Source organism: Ranitomeya variabilis, chromosome 4, assembly GCF_051348905.1.
Source record: "Ranitomeya variabilis isolate aRanVar5 chromosome 4, aRanVar5.hap1, whole genome shotgun sequence".
NCBI lineage: Eukaryota > Metazoa > Chordata > Amphibia > Anura > Dendrobatidae > Ranitomeya > Ranitomeya variabilis.
Window position 1 is genome coordinate 70,865,084 of NC_135235.1, and position 4,732 is coordinate 70,869,815.

The 4,732-nt window shown below is 49.7% G+C and overlaps 1 long non-coding RNA gene across 1 annotated transcript; it reads right to left on the bottom strand.

Moving 5' to 3' along the window:
- Positions 1-3,858: 3,858 nt before the first annotated feature.
- On the bottom strand, positions 3,859-4,429 carry LOC143768415 (uncharacterized). Its single transcript, XR_013213855.1, has 2 exons — positions 4,237-4,429; positions 3,859-4,003 (listed from the first exon to the last, which is right to left on the bottom strand). It is a non-coding gene; the product is annotated as an uncharacterized LOC143768415 (long non-coding RNA).
- Positions 4,430-4,732: the final 303 nt, after the last annotated feature.

The following is a 4,732-nucleotide window of genomic DNA, read 5'->3' on the forward strand; positions in this document are numbered from 1 at the left end:
GGCTGGGAGTCTTGCTGCCCGGCTGGGAGTCTTGCTGCCCGGCTGGGAGTCTTGCTGCCCGGCTGGGAGTTTTGCTGCCCGGCTGGGAGTCTTGCTGCCCGGCTGGGAGTCTTGCTGCCCGGCTGGGAGACTTGCTGCACGGCTGGGAGTTTTGCTGCACGGCTGGGAGTCTTGCTGCACGGCTGGGAGTCTTGCTGCACGGCTGGGAGTCTTGCTGCACGGCTGGGAGTCTTGCTGCACGGCTGGGAGTCTTGCTGCACGGCTGGTAGTCTTGCTGCACGGCTGAGAGTATTGCTGCCCGGCTGGGAGTCTTGCTGCCCGGCTGGGAGTCTTGCTGCCCGGCTGGGAGTCTTGCTGCCCGGCTGGGAGTCTTGCTGCACGGCTGGGAGTCTTGCTGCCCGGCTGGGAGTCTTGCTGCACGGCTGGGAGTCTTGCTGCACGGCTGGGAGTCTTGCTGCACGGCTGGGAGTCTTGCTGCACGGCTGGGAGTCTTGCTGCACGGCTGGGAGTCTTTCTGCCCGGCTGAGAGTCTTGCTGCCCGGCTGGGAGTCTTGCTGCCCGGCTGGGAGTCTTGCTGCCCGGCTGGGAGTCTTGCTGCCCGGCTGGGAGTCTTGCTGCCCGGCTGGGAGTCTTGCTGCCCGGCTGGGAGTTTTGCTGCCCGGCTGGGAGTCTTGCTGCCCGGCTGGGAGTCTTGCTGCCCGGCTGGGAGACTTGCTGCACGGCTGGGAGTCTTGCTGCACGGCTGGGAGTCTTGCTGCACGGCTGGGAGTCTTGCTGCACGGCTGGGAGTCTTGCTGCACGGCTGGGAGTCTTGCTGCACGGCTGGGAGTCTTGCTGCACGGCTGGTAGTCTTGCTGCACGGCTGAGAGTATTGCTGCCCGGCTGAGAGTATTGCTGCCCGGCTGGGAGTCTTGCTGCCCGGCTGGGAGTCTTGCTGCCCGGCTGGGAGTCTTGCTGCCCGGCTGGGAGTCTTGCTGCCCGGCTGGGAGTCTTGCTGCCCGGCTGGGAGTCTTGCTGCCCGGCTGGGAGTCTTGCTGCCCGGCTGGGAGTCTTGCTGCCCGGCTGGGAGTCTTGCTGCCCGGCTGGGAGTCTTGCTGCCCGGCTGGGAGTCTTGCTGCATGGCTGGGAGACTTGCTGCCCGGCTGGGAGTCTTGCTGCCCGGCTGGGAGTCTTGCTGCCCGGCTGGGAGTCTTGCTGCCCGGCTGGGAGTCTTGCTGCCCGGCTGAGAGTCTTGCTGCCCGGCTGAGAGTCTTGCTGCCCGGCTGAGAGTCTTGCTGCCCGGCTGAGAGTCTTGCTGCACGGCTGAGAGTCTTGCTGCACGGCTGAGAGTCTTGCTGCACGGCTGAGAGTCTTGCTGCACGGCTGAGAGTCTTGCTGCACGGCTGAGAGTCTTGCTGCACGGCTGAGAGTCTTGCTGCACGGCTGAGAGTCTTGCTGCACGGCTGAGAGTTTTGCTGCACGGCTGAGAGTCTTGCTGCACGGCTGAGAGTCTTGCTGCACGGCTGAGAGTCTTGCTGCACGGCTGAGAGTCTTGCTGCACGGCTGGGAGTCTTGCTGCCCGGCTGGGAGTCTTGCTGCCCGGCTGGGAGTCTTGCTGCCCGGCTGGGAGACTTGCTGCCCGGCTGGGAGACTTGCTGCCCGGCTGGGAGTCTTGCTGCCCGGCTGGGAGTCTTGCTGCCCGGCTGGGAGTCTTGCTGCCCGGCTGGGAGTCTTGCTGCCCGGCTGGGAGTCTTGCTGCCCGGCTGGGAGTCTTGCTGCCCGGCTGAGTCTTTGAAAAGTTGCTAAATTTTGGAACAGCTTGGAGTTGCGCAATACTTTGGGAACTTTGAAGGATCAAAAAGGTCATGTATTGTGAGGGCCCTTAGTCTTCTATCACAGTAGAAGAGCTCCGTATATGCCCCACCCCCACAGTATAAATTCCCGAGTGTAACCCTCACAATGCCCCCAGTGATGCATTCCCACCCATAGAACACCCCCAACACCCATACATTATGATGTACCTTCACATGATATTCTAAAATGTTGCACCCCACCCCCCCATGCAGTATGTTGCCCTAAGGCATCCCCTTGGCGCTATGACGCCCCCACAGTATAATGAAACAAGGTGCTCCTTCTCACTCAGTACAATGCCTCTAAATGCCCTCCCAGTGCCCACCTCACAACATTCAGTTGCCGGAGCTGACATTGCCAGAGCTGACGTTGCCAGAGCTGACGTTGCCAGAGCTGACGTTGCCAGAGCTGACACCTAAGGGTATGCGCACACGATGCAGAATTGGTGCAGAACTGCAGCAGATTTTTCTGCTGCAAAAAAGCTGCAGAACTGCACTGTGATTTACAGTACAATGTAAATCAATGTGAAAAAAAATAAAGCTGTGCACATGGTGCAGAAAAATCTGCGCCGAAACGCTGCAGATTTCAAAGAAGTGCATGTCACTACTTTTGTGCGTTTCTGCAGCGTTTCTGCACCCCTCCATTAATAGAAATCTGCAGTGGTAAAATCTGCACAAAAACACACTAAAAACGCACCTGCGGATTCTGCCAGGAGATGCAGATTTAGTGCAGAAAATTCTGCACCACATTTCCTATGTGTGCACATAGCCTAAGGGTATTAGATTCAGAGCCCACTCCACAGCGGGCAGCTGGTTGTATTATATGGATGCCATCATCCTCTAAGGCTATGTGCACCGTTGCGGATTAGGCTTAGGAATTTCTGGTGCGGATTCTGTCTCTCCTGGCAGTAAACGCACCTGCGGTTTTTTGTGTGGTTCCGTAGAGTTTTTTATGCGTTTTTGCTGCGGTTTTTACCCCTGCGGTTTTCTATAATGGAGTGGGTACAAAAACGGTGCAGATTCACAAAAAGGAAGTGACATGCTACTTCTTTTAAACCGCAGCGTTTCCGCAGCGGATTTTCGCAAAGTGTGCACAGCATTTTTTTTTTCTCATTGATTTACATTGTACTATAAATCAATTGCGGATCTGCAGCGTTTCTGCACCTCAAAAAACATGTGCACATACCCTTACAGCAGTAATTAACGTGACCACCGATTGCCGCTGTTAACCTGTTCAATGCCGCTGTCAGTTGCTGACAGCGACATTTAAGCGTGATGTGATCACAGGGAGCCGATGGGTTGCTATGACAGGCAGGGGTCGGCTAAATGCCCTCATCTCCCCTTCACCCCGCCTCTACCTCCTGCGCCGGTCATGTGACGACCTTATGTGACATCCAGCCAGTAGTTGGGCATAGAAGACAGTGATTGTTCCTATATACCACAATACTGCTGTATATAGTACAAGCGATCAGACGATCGCAGCTTCAAGTCCTGTAAGGGAACTAATAAATAAAATAAGTAAATAAAAAAAAAAAAAAGTTTTTAAAAATGTAAAAAAAATAAATAAAAAATTTGAATCACCCTGTTAAAATTAAACAGTTAAAAAAATGAAAAAAATATGCACATATTTGGTATCGACGTGTTCAGAAAAGTCCAATATGAAAATATAATATTGATCCAATCTGTAAAAACTGTAAAGTAGAAAAAAAACTTAAAATACCAAAATTGCTTGTTTTTTGTTGCTACAATAAAAAAATGCATTAAAAATCTATAAAAGCTTTGTAACTATCAATAAAAACATCCGCTCACTACCCAAAAAAAACCAAGCCCTCACACTCCTCCATTATCCAAAAAATAAAAATGTTACTGGTATTTGAAAATGGCGACTCAGGCTATTTCCTGGGGGCTTTTATGAAATTCAGAATTTTTTTGCCACTTTAAATTAAAAAAATGCAGGTTTGGTATTGTCCTAATCGTGTTGACCTGATTGGTCCAGGCAGTTGTCTGTACGTGAAGAACGGACATCAGACAACAGAAAATAATTTTTATATCCATGTATAGAGATAGCATTACAATCACTATTCTGAATTCTATGGCTTTTCTAATTTCGGACTTACATAGATTGTGTTCCAATTTTTGCGCGTCATTTTTCACAAATAAATAACTGCAAATATCTGAATTAGAGAGAGAGAGAATTCCTTATAAGTAGCCTAACATTAAATACCAATTGTATCAATAGTACATATTACTAGATGATTAACAAATATAAAGTTTTCTAAATAAAAATGTACAGGATATTAGAATTGGGAAGTAGAGGAAGCTTGACATAAGAAATCAGAACCTTTTACAGCTAGGAAATGTGGAATAATGACAGGACAGGACAGGGGTATAACACGCACATACTCACTACTAAACTCCTACGGAACAACCCTCAACGGAATTCTGGGTGAGCGGTTGCTTATATATTCCTCATGATGTCATAATATCCAGGCCAGAGGTGACCATGGCGACGATCCTGTGATGTCACAACATTAAAGAATGTGCTAGAACAAGCCCTGCAGCCAATGAGATCCAAGATAATAATGCGTAATAAAGTCTATGGAGGGTTTATAATAGTATGTAATATCAATAATCTGATACAGTAAATTGTTACAAATGATAAACACCTCCACGCACACAGATCTATGAAAACATATATGCAGAAGCTTGTTATAATCCTATTTTTTAACTTGTATTGTTCTTATACATATCCACTGTATGGACATAAGTATGGGGATATAGAATTTTGTAACATCCCACTCTAAATCCATAGGCATTAATTTGGCTGGGGTTGGTCCCCGAAGATTTTGGAGGAGTCTTTGGGATTTTTTGCTCCTTCATTCAGAAGATTATTTGTAACGTCA